General features: G+C 36.8%; 1 protein-coding gene across 2 annotated transcripts in view; it reads left to right on the forward strand.

Annotated features, from left to right (window-relative positions):
* The window catches only part of TAB2 (TGF-beta activated kinase 1 (MAP3K7) binding protein 2), an 86,598-nt gene that overhangs the window by 13,411 nt on the left and 48,678 nt on the right, over positions 1 to 24,509 (forward strand). Inside the window, exon 2 of one of the 2 annotated variants that reach the window (XM_069598662.1) lies at positions 11,898 to 12,046. The exons of the other annotated variant lie outside the window; for it this stretch is intronic. The gene's annotated coding sequence lies outside the window, so the exon portion shown is untranslated. The remainder of the gene's footprint in view (positions 1 to 11,897; positions 12,047 to 24,509) is intronic. 2 annotated transcript variants of the gene reach the window in all.

Genomic DNA, 24,509 nt, shown 5'->3' on the forward strand with positions numbered 1-24,509 from the left:
ATAGCCTTGAGTAGATGAACCTATGTTGGCAAAGTAATGTCTCTGCTTTTGAATATGCTGTCTAAGTTGGTCATAACTTTTCTTCCAAGGAGTAAGCGTCTTTTAATTTCATGTTTGCAGTCACTATCTGCAGTGATTTTGGAGCCCCAAAAAATAAAGTCTGACACTGTTTCCACTGTTTCCCCATCTATGTCCCGTGAAGTGATGGGACCAGATTCCGTGATCTTTGTTTTCTGTTGCCTTATCTCACATTAAATGCACCAGAAATTGTGTGATTGGGAGACAATTTGGGAGATATATGTTTATTGTAATGTGTATTTAATCATGCTTATTTGATAAGTGGATGGCTATAATAGTAGTATAGACACATGTGCCTTATTAATTTTGAGAGCTTTGTCCTAAATCTTTGTAAACAAAGTAAGAAGTTTATGCATATTGTAGACAAGTTTTGATACTATTATTAAGTGGCTGAGAGGCTTTCTGAGGCAACATTTCTTTTGTAGAGAAAACAGCCAGAGAGAAAGATCAAAAACGAAAATGCAAAATAGATAGCAAGGAGAGACTTTTTTTTTAAGACTTTTGACTTAGAGCCAGAATTAAATTGGTAAAGGGAAAGGGTGAGCCTCAGTTTACAAACTTGATAAAAAGATATCCTCTGAGTTCCATTCAGATATGTTTTCTTCCTATTAAGGTATTCTGGAAAATGCTTTTTAAGTGGTATGATATTTTCTGTTGTAGCTAATTAATGATCTTTTCTTATTTATAATATAAATATCTCTAGCACATTATTTCCCCTGTTACAGGGTTTGCCATATTACATTATAATATTCTGTTTATTTTTCAGTTTCTCCCACTGAATAAGGTTTTACAGCATTAGTACAATGCCTTAGTACAGTAAGCTCTATGTAAATATTTATGAATGAATGAGTGAACACACATATTACTAAAGTTTAAAGCTGTTAGATTTACTTGCTTTTGAAAGTGTGTTTTTGAGATTCCACAGTGTCAATTATGGTCAAAAGTCTTTTCTGAGTAGTGCCCTGATGCTTTCAAGCAAACATTATACCCCCGAAAAGTACACCCAAACATAGCGACATTACTAACCCAAGGTCAGTGACGCACACATTTTGCCTCTTGTTATTTGTTCTTTTTTCATAGTAATAGTGGTTTTAAAGAATCCCCCTGCCAGTGCAGGAAACACAAGAGATGCAGTTTCTATCCCTGGATCATGAAGATCCCGTGGAGGAGGAAATGAAAGTGAAGTGAAATCGCTCAGTCATGTCCGACTCTTTGCGACCCTGTGGACTGTAGCCTACCAGGCTGCTCTGTTCATGGGATTCTCCAGGCAAGAATACTGGAGTGGGTTGCCATTTCCTTCTCCAGGGGATCTTCCCAACCCAGGGATAGAAGCAGGCAGGTCTCCCACATTGCAGGCAGATGCTTTACCCTCTGAGCCACCAGGAAACCAACTCCAATATTCTTGCCTGGAGAATTCCATGGACATATGGAGCCTGGTGGGCTGCAGTCCATGGGGTTGCAGAGTTGGTCACAACTGAGTGCACAGGCACACACAGTGGATTTTTGCAAAATCTAAACCTGGCCTAGGTTCTTGTATGCAGAGCACACGTTGTAAATAGTAGGTTGAGCTTAGAGTTTGGTCCATAGTAGTATCTCATTGGAAATTTCCTATACACATTTTAAAAGAAAGTAACTTTGATCTTCCTTTTACCTAGTCCCCCCTCATTTCCAGGTTGATGGTAGAGGTATAAGCCATGTTTCTTTTCAGTAATGATTATACATACTTTTAAAAAAACATTTTCCTATACCTTTTCTCCCTTGAGCTTTATAAGACAAAAATACCTGAGCCTTTACTGTTCCAATTCATATTTAAGCCCCAGGAGAACAGTTATTTTTGAAAGCCATAGTGTTTTATTCCCAAATCTCTAGTGTGTGTTTTTTGTGTGTGTATGTTTATGTACGTGTATGTATATATCTGTGCATGCATGCTCAGTTGCTCAGTCGTGTCTGACTCTTTGCGACCCATGGACTGCAACATGCAGGCTCCCCTGTCCGTGAGATTGCCCAGGCAAGAGTACTGGAGTGGGTAGCCATTTCCTCCTCCAAGGGATCTTCCCAACTCAGTGATCAAACTCACATTTCCTGCATTGGCAGGCTGAGTCTTTACCTCTGAGCCACCTGGGAAAATAAGAAAGAAAGTGAAGTCGCTCAGTCATGTCCGATTCTGCAACCCTTCAGACTGCAGGCCGCCAGGCTCCTCTATCCATGGGATTCTCCAGGCAAGAATACTGGAGTGGGTTGCCATTTCCTTCTCTAGGGAATCTTCCTGACCTGGGGATCAAACCCAGGTCTCCCACATTGCAGCCATGAGGGCCTGTCCAGCCACCTGGAAAACCATGTATATATCTGTATATACATGTATATATTGTGCTAGTCCATGAAACATTAATGAAGTTTATAAGAAAAACCGCTTTCCTCTCATATTGTTGACACCAACGTAGTCAGCATATAAATTGTTTAGTGCTCTGTTTTAGGCATTGTTGTGAAAAGACAGGGGGCTATATAAAATAATCCTTGTTTTCTCTGAGGGAGACCAGTGTGTAGTCAGCTGAGGATTCTTGAGAACGTTAAATGAGCAAATGCATTATAAATCATTTGACCTAGTGCTTAGCACATATATAAATGTTTGATCTTACTCATTGTTACAAAATTGTAAACTGTGTGTTATAAAAATAATAAATGAAAACTTCATTGTTATACCTCTTTTCATTTGACTTTCTTGGTCCCGTTCCTTCTTGCATTTTATCTAACTTTTCTAACTCCTTTGTTGTAAGTTCTTGGTCTTTGTGTCTCCTCTTTTCCTGTCCAGTCTCTTTTCCGTTATTCCCTAGGTCAATGTCATCACCTTCTACTGAAATTCATTGCAGTCTAGTTCTGCAAAATCTCTTAACCTCTCTTAGGAAGAAAAATGACATGATCCAGCAGTGTTTCAGGAACCAGAAATCTTGTTGCCACTCTGAAATATAGCTTAGAAGACCGAAGAGTGGAGTAAGCTATCAGATAAGAGATTACTGCGTTACTTCAGTTGTCCAGATAGCAGGGACCGGAACAAGGATGTTGTGGGAAGAGAAGGGGGGGTTAGTGCGAGAAACACTTGCAGGAGTAATCAGTAGAACTTTGCCACTGATTGCATATAGTGAGGAAAAGAATTGAAGGCCTTGAGATTTCTAGCTTCAGAATCAGTCCTGTACTATTGGTAATTAACATATAGATATATTATTGTGTGGGAGGCAGAGGGTTGAGTTTTGGGCAAGGTGCTTTAGCAGCATGGCACTGTCAGACTATTCCTTTATTTGTTGCAGTCCCACCCACTCATCCTCCCCCTCACTCACTCCCTGAATTCCATGCTATTAGTCTGGGAGCTTCCCTTTAAGAAGGGCAGTTTCTATCCGGTCAGAATCAGCACTGGAGGCTGAAGCGCTGCGGAGCAGCTTCTTGTTTCCTGCCCACATTCCCATTGGCCTCCTCTCTGGAACCTTCCAAAAAGATTACTTAGAGTAATGTTCACCACCATTACTATCGCCCACCCACTTCTGGGATAGTCACAGATAAATTTTTTATTTTTATATAAAGTAAATGGAGCAACTTGGCTGGGCTCTTTGAAGAAAAATAAAACATTATGAAGTGTTTGTGATTAAAACATTAATCAATGAGTAGAGTAATACCTCATTCATCTAATATTACTGGGCAATTAAGTATTCTAAAATAAGACAATTGAAACTTATCCTGAAATCTGTTTCCATATAGACTTTATGTATATAGAACTTTTAATGCTATTTTTATATATACTATGTAGATTATATATATATAAACAGCTCCAAATCTGTTTCTTTATAATGTTTTATATGACTTAACTGCCTTCTGAGAACATGTCTCCACCCTAACTTAATCTCCTGCTCTGCTTTTTGTCCCAGAGTTTCAGAATGAGAATCAGGAGTCCCTGATCCTAGTCTACGGTCTAAGAGTAAATTCTTGTTTGGGGATCTTTTTTTTTTTTGTTTGTTTAACCATTGAATCTGTGAAATCTGGATTTGTGCCTAGCATAGAGTAGATGCTTAGTATTTTTTGAATGAATCATTGTTTTATGCCCACTTCAGCACTCTTTCCCTGATTTATTACTTGGAATTCATCACTGCCTAGTAAATAAGTTTCTGAGTTTTTAATATAATATGACTATCTAGGTTCTAATTGAGTTGAATTATTAATAGTAAACTTCCCTTATGAGTCTGGTTTTGCGGCTTAGTAGAATTTTCAGTCCTCTTGATGCATTTTCTGATCCTTAAACTTTTGAAAGAAATGATCTTCTACTACTTGGTTTATTAAGAATGAGTAAGTTAGTCACTCAGTCGTGTCCGACTCTTTGGGACTATAGCCCATGGACTGTAGTCCACCAGGCTCCTTTATCCATGGGATTCTCCAGGCAAGAGTATGGGAGTGGGTTGCCATTCCCTTCTCCAGGGGATCTTCCCAACCCAGGGATTGCTCCTAGGTTTCCCACACTACAGGCAGATTCTTTACCATCTGAGCCACCAGGGAAGCCCTTACTGAGAATAGTTTCTTCACTGAATACATTCCATGGGCCTGTAACACATATAGGCAGTGCCGCTATATACAAGTATGTCACCCATGTCCCCAGGGATCTTACACTTTAGATGAAGAGACACAGAAGTGGAGCTCTAAGAGAATAATTACATTTTGGGTCATGAAGCATTGATCCACACGCGCATTAGGAGTTCTAGGAAAAGGAGGGATCCATGTGGGCTGAAGCAGTAGAAAAAGAATGCAGAAAGGAGATGGAATTTGAATTGCTTTTGAAAAGGTAGTTAAGATTTTGACAAGCATCTGGTGGAGAATTGACATCCTAAGATAGAGCAGTAGTGTAGTCAAGAATGAAAACAGGATTGAACATGTTTAGACAAAGCCCAGATTTCAGATTTCTCTGAGTGTGGGGACTAGTGGGAAGTTAAAGTAACTAGATTTAATAGGGTTTTACTCCAGATTCTAAAACCCTGAAGAGGGTCTGAGGACAGAATTTAGAGGAGTCCCTGCATTTAGATGAAAAGAAAAGTTCTTTATATTGTTACTAGCAATAACCTGTAACTGAAATTTAACCTTTCCTTCTATTATGATTTTAACCAGTAAAGCACAGTAGTATTACCAGTCCTGTGATTTTATTAGTCGTAGAAAAAGCACAAATATTATGTTTACTGTTTTGGCTATCTCTGAATATATTTTATGCAAATTACTACTTTAAAACTAGTTGTTATTAGACCCCACTGGAGTTTACATGTTGGGTGTTAGTAAAGAAGCTGATACATAAATATATCAAAAATATGGGTTCTGAAAAATACTGGTGATTTTCAGTATAATTGATTTTCTTTGTGATCACTGATTTTATTTTACTCATTTAAAATAAATCTGGCCGCCTTTGTAATCCTGTGTACTGTGTTTTATGTATTTCAAGTCTTTCTGAGAGGCGATATGTAGCTTTCTCCCTGCCAAGTGGGGGTCCAAGGTACCAGTTCCAGTGGAACCAAACTGGAGAAGGAAGTCCTTGAAAACCACAGTGAAAAGTTTTAGTTGAAGTGATAAACAGGGGAGGAACCTAGTATATTTTTCATTTTTTTTGTTGTTTTAACAAAATGGTGTATTTACTCTGTACATTTACTGTTTTAAATTTCATCAAGTTGGAGAAAAGAAAGCCTCTTCTTAGCTTACAGTTATAGATAAACTAAACTTTAAAAGTGCACAGAAGTTCAAATATAATACCACAGTCACTGTCTTTACCCTCTTATTATGTATCTGTTCCAGTTTCTTAAGTTCTTGTGCAAAGCAGTGGAATATTTAGGGTGGTTATATAGGAACCTCTCTTACTCTGCTCTTCTATACGTGATTGGTCAAATGTGAAGGACTTCATGGCTGGGATATAGGCTGTGGGTCTGGTCATTTCTAAGTCGGATGATCGGGATAATGTGGTAGCAGTTGGGGTGGAGCAGAATTGGCAGTTGTGATATTTGGAAAGAAGAACCTATAGGACTTGGTGACAGATGTGAAGGCTGAAATGCATGGAGTGGTGTTAGGGAAAGTATCAAAAGGAAAGTTAAGAACAGGACACCTGAATTGGGGTGTATATATTGTATATTATGTAATACCCCCAGCAAAGTTTGAGGCATCACCCAGCATTTAAACACTAGTATTTCTGCAGTGGAAAATGGAAATGTTTCAGTAAGTAGGCTAAATAAAGCCTGTAAGTAGCTTCACATCAGTTCAAAGCAGATTTTTGCCACTATCAGATGAGCTTTGACATGAAACTTAATAAGAAATCTTTTCAGAACTTTTTAGATTTTGGAACTACGGCAGTAATTGTGAACTGTGTTTACTGTAATATCCAGTGAGGAGAGTCTTAGGAGTGGTGTTTTGAGGAATGTTAGTTATTGGATGGATGAAATTTGAAGCAGTTGAGAAAAGTAAAAGAAAGCAAGAGAAAAGGTAATTTCATTTTTCAGGTTAACAAGAAAATTGCTATTTCTAATGAAAACAGGAAGTTGAAGAGGGGAAGCCAGTTTGGGGAAGTTTAAGTTTAAACTTCAGCACAATTAAGAGGGAAAAAAAATCTTGTTTCACATGAGATACCTTTTATTTTTCATGTATTTTGTATCATGGGTAAACAAGCTTAGTAGTTTAGAAGTGTTGCAGTGGAAAATTTCCTTTTAAAATAAGCTCTTAATTTTCAGAGCCTGTAGACTCTGATGTTGAGATATGAAAGTACTTCTAGTTTGGGAGTGGTTGGAAAGGTATTCCTATATAAGTAGGATTGTGGCTCTGCCTGCTAAAAAAAGAACCTGGCCGATAGACTGAAAGGAGTGGAGTAAGGTAGGGGGTCCTCTAACAGGATGCTTGTGTGTGTGGCTGAATCATTAGTATGGCTGTTTTTATAATCATATGAATATATTCAGGAGTAGTAATTGCTGGAGAAGCAGTGGTAACTGACATGTTTTCAGTGCTTACCACATACCAGGCCCTATTTTAGGCTGTGTTCAGCAGACAGTCTAGTGGCATCTGTTCCTGCTTTGTAGACAAGGTTGTGGTTATCAACCTAGATGGGAAGCATTAGGCTAGAGAGTGGTATAATTTTGATTCCCAGGTCCCCTTTAAAAATCTGGAAGATAGATAACTAATGCATGAGTTTGTGAAATTGAATGGGTTTTAACTTTATTGCCATTCTGTGACTTAAAAAAAAAAAACCTTTGGTGAATGGACTCATACATTAGTATTGTCATATTAGAAATATGGACAAGTATCTTTAACAAAAATGAAACAGGGTCCAATCATTACTCTTGAAATTTGTTTAGTTGCTTTCTGTTTACTATATATAAATATGCTGTATAAGTGTACACTTTATGATTCATAAGTTTAAAAAGGCAAATATTGTCTTAAACTTTTATTCAAATCCTGCTAGTGACTTGTGTGAGTTGAACTTTATGTTTTTCTTCTATTTATTAAATAAGGATGTTGGGCTAAATCTCAAAGGCCCTTTCAACATTGAATTCTATGATTCTGATTGTTTAATTTTCATCAGAACAGAAAGCAGCTTCTTAAAGAAGCCTCTCCCTAGATTAGTACTACAAGTGTAGATAAGATACCGGAGGAAGAAGTGAAAGAAGAAATGTCATAGTTTGTACTTAAATCCTTTTGACAAACATTAAGAAGCACTGAAACAAGGAACCTTGGAAACTAGAAGAATGTGCAGTGTTGACCAGAAAAGTTTTCAAGAAGAGCATGATCAGAAAGCATTCAAGTTAGTACTTAATTAATGAGTCAAGTTAATAAACTATAGAGGAAGGAGCCCTGGGCCTGAAGTTAGAAAGCTACAACTACATTTCTGGCTCTAACTCTGCTGCTTATTGGAGTTTTGATGATCAGAAAATTACTTAATTTTTCTGAACCTTGCAAAGGAGAGTAATAAATACCTGGCCTTACTTGGTTTTTCATAAGGATCAAATGATATGGTAAATTAGGTGGCAGTAGTGGTAAAGAACCCACCTGACAACGCAGAAGATGCAAGAGATGCAGGTTTGATCCCTGGGTCGGGAAGATCCCTTGGAAGAGGGCATGGCAGCGCTCTCCAGTATTGCCTGGAGAATGAATCCCTTGGACAGAGGAAGCTGGCCGGCTACAGATCACAGAGTCGGACACGACTGAAGCAACTTGGCACACACACACGCGATAAAACTTAAAATATTCTGTGACCTTTCTTTTAAAAAGCAAAATTTAACTGAGTACATTTGAAGATGTGATTGTATTTATTTTAAAAAATATATGAATCAAGCAGCAAAGTTGTTACAAAATGATAGGTAAGGATCCTGAAGAGGTTATTGAATTTGGTGATTTGAATGAAACCGTTAGCAAGGGAAGAAACTTGAGGGCAGATTAAAGTAAAGTTGAGGCCAGAGCATTACAGCTCAGTGCAGAAGTTTGGAAAGGCGCAGATGTTGGAGAGAGAGGGCCTGGCATGGCTTGTTTACTCCTTGCACTGTTGTTGCAGACTTCTGTTTGCCTGTTTGTGTTCCTCACTGGAGCAGGGATAGGTCGAAAGCAGGAACTCCAGTTCATTCTCAGTGCCTTGAATAGAGTAGCAATTTTAATAAATAGCTTTGTAAATAAATACTTGCTGAACAAGACTTAACTAGTAAAGAAAATTTTTGTGGTACGAATTTGCGCATGGTGTATGTTTAAAATGGTTAAGACTTAAACATATTCATAGGTTGAAGTGAGAGACTGAAAAGAAAAGGTATTGGTTTTCTCAAAGAAACAGGAAAAAAAAGGATAGGATCTGGAGCCACAAATGAAAATGCTGGTCTTAACTGGTAGAGAGACTGTTCCTTACGAAAAGCACCAGATAATTATGTATTTCAGAACATAGAGGGAAAAAAGTAAGCTTCCATATTCGTTTTACAAAACTAAGATAACATAAAATATGAGCATAAAAGAAGATTGCATACCAGTTTCACATAATGCAAAAAATGCATAATAAAATCAAATGGAATTTAGCATTACATTAACAGAGTACTACAAATGAGTGGTATTCCCGTTAGGAATAAATCAAATTAAGTTATATTAGGTGATGGGACATGTGAATATCCTGAGGGATATCAAAAGAAGGGAAATCAACATTTATTTCTAATAAGAATCCTTAGTGAAACAAAAATAAATGAACATAGATATATAAGATTTTATATATCTCAGACCAGAAGCCAGCATTTTGTTACTAGAAATGGTGAGGTACTAGAATTTCTATTTTAGTATTTAGGGAAATACTAAATTCCTTTTAAAAACTCATGAATCAAAAAAGGTCTGGCTGGCATTACTGTTACATAACATTGTCTTGAGAAAGCTGGCCAATATAATTAGACCAAAAACAAAATAAGAGGTGTAATTATTGAAAGGGAAGAGGCACATTTATTTGTAAATGACAGTTTATATCTGGAAAATCCAAAAGAATCAACTGAAACATTATGTGAGTAATGAGATTTCAGTGTGATAATCTGGTTATAAAATAAAAACACCCAAAAATTAATGGTTTATCTAGAAAATTGTTTCTTTCCATGGTCTGTAAACTGAAAGCCTATCCATATGGATTAATGAATGGGAATCCTCATTCTTAAATACTCTTTATTATGCCTGCTGGCAAAACTTACTTATCTTATCATCTCTAAGTAAATTCATCTCTAAGTCTATTTTGAGTAAGATTCTTTCCATGTTAACTTTTAAAACCTCTGAAATAAAGTTGTAGTAGTGAACACATTTCAAGTAAACTTTAAGAAAAGAAGTTTTTTTTTTCTTTTTTCTTTTTAGAATTCCTTGTGGCTTGTGATACTTGCTCTATTACTTGGTAATGCCAGGGAAGGTGTAATCTGAGCTCTGAACCATATTTGGTAAATAATAATTTTATGTGGAACCCACTGTTCTATCAGTAAGAGGAAAATTATTGCTCAAATGTAAGGCTCTTCTACGCCCTTAAAGCATTTCCTGTCTTAAAGACCAAGTTAGATCATATATTGATTCCTTTTGTTTTTTAAAAGACACTGTATCCCGGTTCTATACTATTTTGACTAGAGGTGTGTTGACAAAAGTATTTTCTGCTTTACTTGAAAGAGGAAGAATTACATGTCTATTTACTTGTTTACCATTAATTCTCTTTATCCTAAGTGTAAATTGTTATGTTTTTATTTATCATCAGTTCTCAAAATTGAGCTCTCTCACATTTGCCTTGTTCTGGGATCAGTGTTGATAAATCAGGTTATCTCTCTTATGATGTGATGCAGTTGAGTTATTTAAAGCTAAAGCTTGCCACACAGCTGTTGTTTCAGCATTTTATGAAAATGAAAGCTTAAGTATACTCAGATGTTTATAGCAAAGCTTCCCAGGTGGCACAGTGGTAAAGAACCCACCTGCCATTGCAGGAGATGATAGAGTGTGGGTTCGATCCCTGGGTCAGGGCAATCCCCTGGAGTAGGAAATGACAACTCACTCCAGTATTCTTGCCTGGAGAATCCCATGGACCAAGGACCCTAGCAGGCCCTAGCCCGTGGGGTCACAAAGAGTTGGACACAACTGAGCGTATAGAAAACTGAATTGAATACCTACTGTCTGCCAGGTTGTTAGCTGCTAATTCTCATGACAATCCAGTGAGGTAGGGGATGCTATCCCATTTAATAGAACAGAAACTTCTGCAGAGTTTTAGTTTGTATAGGAACCAGATTTGGAACCTAGATCTTTCTCTACCAGAATATTTTCATCTACAGCATGCCATTACAAAAGGTGGAAAATTGACGTTGTCCTTAAAAACTACTTTCATTCTCTTTTGCTTTGTTGTGTCCTGGTTACTAGAAATGCAGGGAGTTAAGTTCTTTACATCCTTGTTTTAGCACTACTCTTTTGTCCTGTTACAATCCTCACCATCTGCCATCATTGGACAGCAGCAGCAGATTCAGTTTATTTTGACTACTGTGGGATTGAGTCTCTTCTTTCGTAGACACTCCTAAAATTATCAGCTTGCCAAGCATACGAACATCATTTCTAGGCCCTAGTAATCTAATTAGTACAACATTCTAACATTTTTAATAGCCTACCATTTCTGTAACCTTTGTACTTGCAAGTTTTCTTGTGTGTGTTTTAATAATGTGGACCTAACCAAAAAAAAAAAAATCATTGACTCTGTTTTGGTAATGGAAAAAAGAATTTCTAGTGTGGTTAAGAACCACATTTATGAGCTGTTCTTTGCATCCTTCTTTAAGAATTACCAAGTGTTTTTAAAAATTGGAACTTTATTTCACTGCTTAGATGTATCTAAAGCATTTCTTAAGAAAAGTCTGAGAACTGATTGTAGAAATTTAGGGAAACAGAAGGTAATTGGAAATAAGATAGCAAAAGAGACGAGTAAAGTGGCTTAAAAATGAGAGCTTTACAATTCCAGTCTTACTAATGAAAATGAACTTACTGTTGGTTTTCTCATTCTATATACTCTGGTTCTATATTGGACAGTCTGTTGCTGAAAGCCAGTAGAGATTTCATAAAGGCTACTGGTTTAGTTTCTAGAATTGGAAGTTTAGAGTGGAGTCGGGTAGATTAAGACAATGAATTAAGTAATGCAAATAGCATCTTTTGGTAACTTGTATTTAAGAGAGTCTTCCATTTAAGAATATTTCCTATGCGAGACACTGGGGACTACCTCACTGCTATTAGCTCACAATGTTATCTGGTCACGTTTCTTGTTCTGCCTACCTCTAGTTTACTCTAGTTTCTCTTCTGCTTTCAAGGCTCCAGACCCAGTTCCTGGACCTGCCCTGGAAAAGAAGTATCCAGTAGAGATGAGCTCACTGCAGTTACTTAATTAAAAATTTGTAAGCTGCAAAAATGGCAATGGGCCAATCAAGAACAGCTACCATTTGAATTTTTCTATTTCCAGGTATGCTAAAGTCCATGGCACCAGTCAAGCTTAGCCGTGTAACTGCCTTACTATGAAATCTATAATAACCAAAACTTTACTTTTAAAACTTTGGTCATCTTGCTCAGAGTTTAGTAACATCCCTAACCACTGGGTGACATGCAACTAGTATTGACTTTAACGTACCTTTTGCCTGACTATTTCTAATTTAACTTGTTTGTAACAGCAAACTAATGGAAAAAGAATTAAAGAAAAATTAATTGGAAATGCTATTGAGTTAAGCCCTGTAAAAATGTGCAAAAAGTACTCTGGTCTTCATTGAGAAGTACAGAAACAACCAAACTGTCTTCCTTTAAGAGGTTCACATATGGTACAAGTAATTTAGAGAATTAAATAAATGAAACAGTTCTCTGTCTTGAGGTCCTCAACTAATCTACACTGTGAGTGCCTACACATAAAGAGTTAATATGGTCTTCAAAAATGGGGGTGGGGGTGGGAGTGGGGAAATTGAAAGAAAATTCCTGGATAGAATCAAGTAATATATTATGTAATAGTTTTACCTGAAGAATTTAATTCTGTTTTAAATGTAAGTATATAACTAGTATTTGCTATATTTTTACTTGATTGCCCAAAAGAAACCAGACGAGAAAGTCATCAGTAGTTGGAGTTGTTGTAGAAGGTAACCACAAAACTGAAAATTAAGGTTTCTTACTACCTTAGATTTTAACTGAGAAAAAACTACTTGTGAATGATTAGAGGGCTAGGTTAGCTTTTAAGGACGTTTACCACTTTTACTAATTCGTATAGATTTAGGAACAGTTAATCCATAAAAGGTGACTTTATTTGCTAAAGGGTAGATGACCATACATATCTTTTGATTTTAAGTTCAGTTCAGATAAGTTAGAGATTACCCAAAGTTGAACAAAGGAATTTTATATCCCAGTTGTGATTTTAAAAGGTGATTCTGATATCCTAGCTTATGCTTGTATGCCTTCCTCCAGTGTTAATGCATAATGAATTTAAAGTCAGCCAGTCTTGTCAACATCAGGTCACTGATTCTGTGCCACTTCATTTGTTTAGCATTGAAATAATTATATCTCACTGAGTGTTGAATTAGGGCAGGAAAGAGAGCTACTACCAGAGTTACTAGGGTCGTTACCACTGGTAGATGAATTGAAGGGGAGATAAGAGAGAATTGCTTCTGAATTTGAAGTCTTACTAGTTATCACTGGGGCTGTGAGTAATGGTGAAAGTTTTCTACATCACTGAATGTAAATTGTATATAAAATAGTTTATTAGGTGCGCTAAGGATGTAGAAATAAATTAACCTTGTTTTCAGTGGGCTTATGGACAAGTAATACCAAAAAAAAAAAAAAATACCACCTCTTTTTTTTCCAATAGAGGTGGAAAAAACTGTAGAGAAAGTAATATTTCTACTGAGCCTTGAAGAGTAGATAGAAATCTTTAGCAAGACAGACAATAATATTCCTAAGTTGTAGAAATCAAAGTATATAATATGTTCTAAAAATTGTAAACACTCCAGTATGCCTGCAGAATAGTAGGGTATAGAAGGATATGATGGATGGTGGAGCTATGCCACACATGCTTTCAAATGTATGGTAAAGGAGTTTGGATTTAGTTATTAGGGCATGAGAATCCATTGCAGATTTATGTCTTAGCATTCTCGCACTTAAGTCAGTGAGTCTTTTGAAAAGCTGACTGCAATAGAGTGAGAGTTGAAACTTGAAAAAGTTAGAGGTTAGGCAGTAGCAATACCTATGAAGGCCAGCACTTACTCTTATTTGTTTAGGCATCATGTGTGAAGAATTTTACCTGTAATATCTCACTTACTCCTTACAGGAATGTTGTAAGAACTGAAATAATACAGGTTAACATTGTTCAGCACAGAACCTGATCCATGGTGAGTCAGTGATCACGCTGTAAGCTCAGAGGAAAGTGCCCTTGTCCGCCTTTATGTGTGAACATTTAAATCCCATCTGTCAAGACTCCTGATGGTTGACCACTGTTGCAGTTATTAAGTATATCAGTAACAATTTCAGCATTGATAGCATAGGCATAGGGTTATTTGAAAGTACATTGAATTGGCTCAGTTCTGGTACTTTCAAATAATTCTTTTTATGCTGCTCCTACTCTCTGACCCCCCATATCAAAATACAAGTAGTGTTATGGGGAAATACATAGGAAATATATAGGAAATACTTTTATAGGGAAAATATTCTGCTCTAGTCTCCATTGTTTATGCTTACTTATACAAGAATACATGAATATATATTCTTATAAAAAATTGGAACATAACAGAGATGACTGTATCTCCTTGGACCACCTTCTCCCTGTGTGTTCCTTTACCCAGCCAGGTCTCCAAAATAATTAGTGTGTATCCTTTCAGAGCATTACCTGTGCATTCCTATAAAAATATCTGTTTCAAACTTTTTTTGGTGTCTTTTTTTTTTTTAACACAAAGGGCATCATTATACATGAGTTTTGCATCTTTTTTCATCCAGTAATGTCTTAATAGGCCTTTGCATATAATTATTTGGCTCTCTTACTTGACTTAAAGAAAGAAATTGCTGTACCTTGATTTACTCATTCATTCCTAAACGGTTATTCAGATTGTTCTTTTAGTGATATACACTGAAGTGACATTCTTACATCCATGGAGTCGCAAAGGTCGGACACGATGGAGTGACCGAACTAAACTGACATTCTTATATGCTTCTCTTTAAATACATATGCTTGCCTGTAGGTTGGACACTTTATATTGTTATAGATGGAGCTCTGGTACTTCATGATCAGCAACAAATTTTCATTCCCAGCTGATGGTGCTAGCACTGGATAGTGACACCACAGTTGGGAACTGGTCTAGAAAGCAGTGCTGCTACTGATTTAGCTGGAAGTGTAAATACACTTCTTAATACATCTTTCCATTTTTCTCTTCAGTTAAAAAGAAAAAAAAAACTGGAGTAACATTTCTCTTCTCTGCTTCACGTGTGGGGATGATAAAGTGAGATAAATGCTGTAAGAAGTCTCATATAAATCTGAATTCTACTAGTTTATGATTTTTCTCAAAAGCAGGAACTATATTTTGTTCATCTTTGCATATTTAGAGCACATTACCTGGCTTACAATGGGCAGTGTTTGTGGAATGATTCACAGACATTAAGGTGAGCCAAAAAGCAGATTGTATTTATGAAAATTCCAGGCCAGTAGAATTTTCTTAGATCTTATACATGATCTGGAATCTGTGCATTTTTTCATTGAAAACTTTCTACCTTTTTAGCCTTATCTCACGTCCCTTCTGTAGTACAGCTATAATTCTTCAAATTTATCCTATTCTTTCATGGTCTTTTCCCTAACACAAACAGTTGTCAGTGATATCCTGCAAGACTCTATGATTTATCTGTAATGGCCAAGTCCAAATACTGCATTCTTTGTGAAATTTCTCCTGCCTCTCTTCAGTTCCTGCATTTTAGGCACTACTGCCTCCTGATCTCCACTGCTACTTATACACCTCTCAGTGCTGCACAGTGAATGTTACTGAACAACTGCATGCCTGCCTCTGGGACTGTGTGGAATGTCACAGAACCAGGCAGGGCTTGGAACTTCAGAGATAAATTAGGTGGATCTGGAAAGTGAGAGGCGTGTTGTTCTTGCTGACTTTTGGGATTCAGCACATACGGGACAGGGGAAAGCAATTAAGATCATCTATGATTGCCCGTGCCTACCCTACTTCTCCAGCTTCATCCTGCATCACACTTTCTCCCTGTTCCTCTCACTCCCTGCCCTTCAACGTGAGCCAGCTACTGGTGGTTACCCAAACTTGCCATGCTGTCTGATTCAAGTCTTTTCCTGGGCAGCTACTTATGTTTGAAATTTTCTTCCCCTCTTGCCTATCCACCTGGTAAACGTATTTTTGTCTTCCAAGACCCAGCTTAGGTGTTGCCGTCTTTAATTAATCCTACCCTAAACTCTCCGCTTCCCTCAGAATTGATTGGCCCCCTCTATGTTTCCGCTGTGCACTGCAACACAGCTCAGTTACAGTTCAGTCATTATGTTTACTTGTTGATGTATTTGTCTTCCTCTACTAAAATGTAAATTTCTTAAGTGTTGAAAAGTGTGCTTTTATTAATTTTAATATTTTCAGCACCCACTATAGTAGAGAGTGAATAGTAGATACACAATAATTGTTTACATAAGCAATGTGTATACTATATATGAAAATATATAACAATAATGCATTAGAAAATGTGTCATAAATCAAAATGTTGAGTAGATGATCACTTTCATATTTGTTCATAGTTTACATTGTTATGAAAGTCATTCTAGATTTATGGATAAGTATTACGTAATGAGATTTCTGGTTCTTTATTCAATTATGTGATATTAAATTAAATATTCTCCAAGGGCATCTATAATTGGAGAATTGTGAAATATCTTTATATATAATAAATATGTTGAGATAGAAGTTTCTGTACAGTTTTGAAATTATTCTTGATCATCTAATATAAAATCCATCCCCCATAACTATAACAAGATTAACAACCGACTTTTTAACAGTTCCATAGTGTTAGATTTGAAAGACTGGCACATACTTAACAAGATTATGTTAAGTTCAATGAGATGGATTATTTAAAGATGGATTATCAAAAAATTATATTAAAAGGGGCACACTCAGAAGTAACTTTGTTTCCATCTTAAAACCCTAATGTATTGGAAAATAATAATGAAGTATGAATTGGAAAATATACACAAGGTAGTTAGTTATATAATATGTTTTGATGAATTATAACCATTCTGCCTTAGATTTATTGCACTTTTCTTGATCCTTAGAAAATGGTAGCACTCACCACAAAACCACAGTACATAAATTGCCAAGTGTGGCTGACTTGCACATTCCTTTTAGAGGAACTTATAACTGCTAAACCTTTTAACCATAAGAAATGGTCAGTATTCATGGACTTGAGGCAGTGTATTAATGAGTAAATTGGGAATTTTTTTTTTAAGAGGAGATAGAGTGGGCCATTATGTTACTTCTTAACCTTTTGACATGTATTAAAATTACACTATTAATATTTATTGTTTTTCTATAGAAAATAAATTACTATAGGCTTGTAAAGTTGAGAAATACATTTTCTGGTAACAATCCTTTGTTCCCTTTAAGCTTTTAAGTAACACTAAATCTGAACATGATAAGTAATTCAAGTAAGTAGCATTTAGGTGACTTAATTTGGTGTGTTTCTATTATTTTATTTTTGCAAATATCTATGTAAAGTGATTCAAGACTACAGCAGTTCTATGCTAAAGTTTATGCTAAAGATGGATTATACTTATTCTCTTTTTTATCGTAAATGATGATAGTATTTGAATTTTAGATTTTTAAATGCCATAGCTATAATTCTTACATTTTAACTCTTAGGAAAATAATTTGATATTATAGATTTGGAGAGCAGCAAGTTTGCTTTGCTTTAATAAAGATGTAACATCATCTTCCAAGAAATACAATTCTAATAATTTTCTGTTAAAAGTAATTTTGAAATTTTCATTCAATTACATTTGTAGATTATTTTAAAATTAATCAAATGTGAAGCATCAACTATTATATACCTGCTTGACATTTGATGAGATAGTTACGTCATCAGTAATGAAAGAGGTACTTAAAATAGTGTATATAATTAGAAAGATAATGCTTCTTTTTTTTCAGTTTACTCCTGAAATCCTTATTAAGGCCAGAAAGTTTCAAAACTTGCTTTAACTTCAAAAAAAATTAGCAGCTAACTCACTGCACAGTCATCAGCCAGTCCACAGAAGAGACACAAGTTAAAATTAGTAATAAAAAACAATTAACATCATATTGACAACCAAGTACATAAGTTGAAACACTCTCCCTTCCCTTTAGACGGCCTGGGAAATTTAGTAATGGTTGTTGAGGTTGCTGCTAAGTTGCTTCAGTTGTGTCCGACTCTGTGTGACCCCATAGATGGCAGCCCACCAGGCTCCCCCATCCCTGGGATCCTCCAGGCAAGAATACTGGAATGGGTTGCCATTTCCTTCTCCAATGCATGAAAGTGAAAAGTGAAAGTGAAGTCGCTCAGTCATGTCCAACTCCTAGCAACCCCATGGACTGCAGCCCACCAGGCTCCTCTGACCATGGGATTTTCCAGGCAAGGGTACTGGAATGGGTTGCCATTGTCTTCTCCAGTTGTTGAGGTTATGTGTCCCTAAAAAGCACCACTGTAGTCAAAACTAAAAAATAAAACCCCACGGGACTTAACAAGAAAAATGGAATGGAGGTACAACACTCAGAATGTCATCAGTGAACATTTTAAAAAGTAGAAACCTTAAAAGGCATGATACTGTAATTTTACATATGTCAAATGGCTAAGAAATATGTGTAAGTACTTATATAATATTTATACAAATAAGTACTGTACTTTGCTTTTAAACAGTCCTAAAGTTTGCCTTATAGAAAGAACTTTCACATAGTTGTGGAAGCTTGTTATTGTGAAGAATGATTTTTTGAAATTGGAAAGAAAGTTGAACACAAGTTGTGGATGGGTGTGACTGATTCCTCGAAGCTTCAGTAAGCTGAGGTTGCTGGCAGATGTTTGAGGTGTGTTCGTATTTACATTTTGAGTGTTCATAGGCAGTTTGTTTCAGCTGAGTGTGGTTTTTTGCATTCATCTAGTGTTTCTGACAGATGAATTCACAGCAGAATTCACTTAGTGCTCAAATTGTTGCCTAATATATCAATTGCATTGATGCAGTTTTAAAACAACTATTACAGCAGCACTCACATATAGCCAAGGGTAAGACAAACACTGTAGTTTGGAGGGATAGCTACCACTTTTTATAGTAGTCTTTAATCTAGATATATTCTGATCTTTATTTAGAGATTTATTATGACAGATACTTACTGAGCATCCACAATTTGCCTTCCACTTTCTAAATATTTAAGATACAGCAGTGAACAAGATAGTCTCTCCACTTTGAAACTAATATTACTTGTGTAAAAATTTCTGTTTGTTATCACAGGTTGGTTTTAAGAGGTAAAATTGGATAGATAAATGGACCTCAGGTTTAAAAAAAAGAGTCTGCTGGGCATCAAGACTTTTCTCTAACTCCCTAAATTATATACGTTTACAAGATAATTTTCTAGGGATCTGTCCAGGTCGAGATTCCATTGTTTATAGAAAAAAATTAGTATCTCTGGAGGTCACTATGGAAATCAGAGTTAAATTTTAGGATAGTAATACATGTTAAAATGGAACAACCTCTTACCTTATTGTCTGTAAGCTAAAGGAGAGTCCCAGTGCAGTTGAGAAGTGAATTTTAGTTTTATATATTTTGTCCTGTTCTTCCATGATATTCAACATAAGCTGTATTTTTCTTTGTTATAGTAGTAAATTTGTTCCGGTAAAACTCAACCATGTACAAACAGGGCAAAGATGAAATACGTGTATCAATTTACATAATGATAGGCTAAACCATTCGTGTATCTCAAGACCTTCTATAATAAAAGCCACTGTACACTTGCAGCCTCCATCAACCTTTCTCATCTTCTCTTGTAGATACTCCCCACCCGAAACTCTTTCTCCTTAATCCTCTTTCCTCCTATCCCTCCTGTTTCTAGCCAAACAGGTGACTGACTCATTGTCTCCAGAACCTGCCTAGTATTTATTGGATTGCCTCGCTTCATACTTCAACCTTGTGATGATTCAGGGCCCTTCCACCTCTTCCCTCAGGCCTGAGAGCACTCTGAACACCTATAGCATAGTTTATACCACTTATCTGGCACTTATTTTCAACCTAATATTTGGTTTTCAGGTAGCTTTGTCTGAGTTATCCAATTAAGACAAATGATTTGTCCCATATACGTGGGAAAGGAAGGCCTCAAAGGCTTTGTTAGCAAAGTAATGTCTTTGCTTTTTAATATGTCATATTAAATAATTAATATGTCATAAATTTTCTTCCAAGGAGCAAGCGTCGTTTAATTTCATGGCTGCAGTCACTCTCTACAGTTATTTTGGAGCCAAAAAAAAAGTCTGTCACTGTTTCCATGTTTCCCCATATATTTGCCATGAAGTTATGGAACCAGAGTTTATACTTAACCAACCATTTAATTGTCTCATCTTACTAAATGAGACAGCCCCTGCTGATATAGAATTGTGGGTGAAATATTTAGCAGTGTTATTTATGTTTTTAGCTATTAACATGTTCTGTCACCATAAAATTTTAGAAACAAATAGTTAAAACAGAATGTTGTTTCTTGAAATTCTACTGCTTAGGAAAGTTTTAAGCTTACCTGAGAGTAACCCTCTTCCAACAACACAAGAGAAGACTCTACACACGGACATCACCAGATGGTTGACACCAAAATCAGGTTGATTATATTCTTTGCGGCCAAAGATGGAGAAGCTCTGTACAGTCAGCAAAAACAAGACCGGGAGCTGACTGTGCCTCGGATTATGAACTCCTTATTGCCAAATACAGACTGAAATTGAGGAAAGTGGAGAAAACCACTAGATCATTCAGGTACAACCTAAATCAAATCCCTTAATCCTATACAGTGGAAGTGAGAAATAGATTTAAGGGACTAGATCTGATAGAGTGCCTGATGAACTCCACCTATAGATGGAGGTTCGTGACATTGTACAGGAGACAGGGATCAAGACCATCCCCAAGAAAAAGAAATGCAAAAAAGCAAAATGGCTGGCTGGGAAGGGCTTACAAATAGCTGTGAAAAGAAGGGAAGCGAAAAGCAAAGGAGAAAAGGAAAGATATACCCATTTAAATGCAGGGTTCCAAAAAATAGCAAGGAGAGATAAGAAAGCCTTCCTCAGCGATCAATGCAAAGAAATAGAGGAAAACAATAGAGTGGGAAAGACTAGAGATCTCTTCAAGAAAATTAGAGATACCAAGGGAACATTTCATGCAAAGATGGGCTCGATAAAGGACAGAAATGGTATGGACCTAACAGAAACAGAAAATATTAAGAGGTGGCAAGAATACACGGAAGAACTATGCAAAGAAGATCTTCATGACCAAGATAATCACAATAGTGTGATCACTCATCTAGAGCCAGACATCCTGGAATGTGAAGTCAAGTGGGCCTTAGAAAGCATCACTGTGAACAAAGCTAGTGGAGGTGATGGAATTCCAGTAGAGCTGTTTCAAATCCTGAAAGATGATGCTGTGAAAGTGCTGCTCTCAATATGCCAACAAATTTGGAAAACTCAGCAGTGGCCACAGGACTGGAAAAGGTCAGTTTTCATTCCAATCCCAAAGAAAGGCAATGCCAAAGAATGCTCAGACTACCACACAATTGCATTCATCTCACACACTAGTAAAGTAATGCTTAAAATTCTCCAAGCCAGGCTGCAGCAGCACGTGAACCATGAACTTCCAGATGTTCAAGCTGGTTTTAGAAAAGGCAGAGGAACCAGAGATCAAATTGCCAACATCTGCTGGATCATCGAAAAAGCAAGAGAGTTCAGTAAAAACATCTGTTGACTGCTTTATTGACTATAAAGCCTTTGACTGTGTGGACAGTAAACTGTGGAAAATTCTGAAGGAGATGAGAATACCAGACCACCTGACCTGCCTCTTGAGAAACCTATATGCAGGTCAGGAAGCAACAGTTAAAACTGGACATGGAACAACAGACTGGTTCCAAATAGGAAAAGGAGTATGTCAGGCTGTATATTGTCACCCTGCTTACTTAACTTATATGCAGAGTACATCATGAGAAACGCTGGGCTGAAGGAAGCACAAGCTGGAATCAAGATTGCCAGGAGAAATATCAATAACCTCAGATATGCAGATGACACCAGCCTTATGGCAGAAACTGAAGAAGAACTAAAAAGCCTCTTGATGAAAATGAAAGAGGAGAGTGAAAAAGTTGGCTTAGAGCTCAACATTCAGAAAACAAAGATCATGGCATCTGGTCCCATCACTTCATGGGAAATAGATGGGGAAACAGTGGCTGACTTTATTTTTCTGGGCTCCAAAATCACTGCAGATGGTGATTGCAGCCATGAAATTCAAAGACGCTTACTCCTTGGAAGGAAAGTTATGACCAACTTAGACAGCATATTCAAAAGCAGAGACATTACTTTGCCAACAAAGGTCCATCTAGTCAAGGCTATGGTTTTTCCAGTGGTCATGTATGGATGTGAGAGTTGGACTATAAAGAAAGCTGAGTACCAAAGAATTGATGCTTTTGAACTGTGGTGTTGGAGAAGACTCTTGAGAGTCCCTTGGACTGCAGGGAGATCCAACCAGTCCATCCTAAAGGAAATCAGTCCTGGGTGTTCATTGGAAGGGCTGATGTTGAAGCTGAAACTCCAATACTTTGGCCACCTGATATGAAGAGCTGACTCATTTGAAAAGACCCTGATGCTGGGAAAGATTGAGGGCAGGAGGAAAAGGGGATGACAGAGGATAAGATGGTTGGATGGCATCACCGACTCGATGGACATGGGTTTGGGTGAACTCCAGGAGTTAGTGATGAACAGGGAGGCCTGGCCTGCTGCAGTTCATGGGATCTCAAAGAGTCAGACAGGACTGAGCAACTGAACTGAACTGAGAGTAACATTGTTTTATTCATTAATAAGACTTTGATACTAAAGGGCAACACTTTGTCAGGTTTGAATTATGTAAATCTAAGTAGTTTATATACGGTATACAGTTACTCCTTTTTTAAAAGTTGGATCTCTGGGAATTTAGCTTTGCTGGGTCATTTACTCTGTATGGTACCTCCTTGTCAGGAGCAGGTGACTAGAATCTTTTACATATCTGTATAGTCATCATTTGGGAGTTTTGTTTGTTTTTTAATCTTTTATCAAAGTTTGCTAAAAAGTAACACATCTCATCTAAATCTGTAACTTCACTGGTAGAATAGTAATGTTTACTCCATCCCCTCCACTCACATCTCCCCATTTCCCCTAGGGTTAGAATTGCAAGAGCTTTGCTGTGTTATTGGACTTGATGGAAAGCCAGCTTTTAGTCATACGTGATTAATATTCTATAGCTCTTTCGTTAGCAACACACACTTTTCTTCCCAAAAGACCAGTTTGGAAAGAACCTTGGTGATATAATCCACCCCTCATAATCTATTAACTGGGTAGGCTGATAGTATTTACAGGGGAAAGTAATATAAATATTGAATACAGATTTAAGCAAAAACTATGAAATAAGTAATTGGGCAGATGGACATAGGAGTAGAGAAGGATGGTTATATTACGGCATGAGAACTAAGTTACAAAGCTAACTCTTCATTTTCCATAGTAGGAAATCCATAGAAAATATGTAAAATTGAAAAAAATCAAGAAATAGTCCTATAAATCATCTTGTATAGGAATGTGAAGAAACAGCTTAGTGTTGACACTGGAATATGGAATAGGATAAAAGTGGAGAGGCATGAGGCAGGGAAACTTGGTTTCCCCAATAAACTTTGTAATACTGTTTGGCTTTTAAAAACTATGTACATATGTTCCTCTTTAAATTTTTATTTAAATGTTTCATTATAGGGTAGGTCAAAAAATTAAGGTATCTTAAAATCAATTTTTGTATATAATGTTTAGTATTTGGGCTGGAAGGAATGTTGGCCTTTTAGGGAAAAATTAATAATGACTATGTAATTTTCATATAAAACATAACCAAGAATATTTTTCTTTGTGTATTCTTAAATTATATGGTAGGATTTTCTCATCTACACTGGTTAATTAATGCCAGCACCAAGGATGCCTTTCAGATGTTTATCTGCAGCCCAGAATTCTGAGCTCCAGGTCCATCTATCCCAGCTCCCTCTGTGATATTACTGTTTTGAGGTTGTAAAGGTACCCTAGACTCAGTATGTTCAAAACTAAACTTTGGTTTGTTTTCTTGGGCCTTTTCTAGTTTTTTCCTTAGTTTCTAGATGGGACCAACCATCTGAACAAATGAAAAAGCAACCTTTACAACCTCCTTCTTTACCCCAATATGTAATCCATTTCCAAGTTCTATTAAATTTTACTTCCTAATTATCCCTTCAGTTTTTCCTTCTACTCAGTGTCCATTGCTGTCTCTACACTTACAAAGTATTAACTATTTCTTAGCTAGTTCAGTTCAGTTCAGTCTCTCAGTCATGTCCAACTTTGCAACCCCATAGACTGCAGCATGCCAGGACTCCCTGTCCATCACCAACTCCCGGCGCTTACTCAGACTCATGTCCGTTGAGTTAGTGATGCCATCCAATCATTTCATCCTCTGTCGTCCCCTTCTCCTCCTGCCTTCTTAGCTAGACTAAAGCATTTTTCTAACTGGTCTTCTCATCTTTTGCCATTTTCTCCATACTGTAGCCATTCTTCACACATACATGATTTCTTGATCACACACATACATGATTTCTTGATCATGTCACCTTTCCTGCCTGTGAGCTTAAATCTTTCAGTTTCTTCTCATTACCCTGAGAATAAAACCTCCAAAT

The sequence above is a fragment of the Ovis canadensis genome, chromosome 8 (genome assembly GCF_042477335.2).
Source record: "Ovis canadensis isolate MfBH-ARS-UI-01 breed Bighorn chromosome 8, ARS-UI_OviCan_v2, whole genome shotgun sequence".
Lineage (NCBI taxonomy): Eukaryota > Metazoa > Chordata > Mammalia > Artiodactyla > Bovidae > Ovis > Ovis canadensis.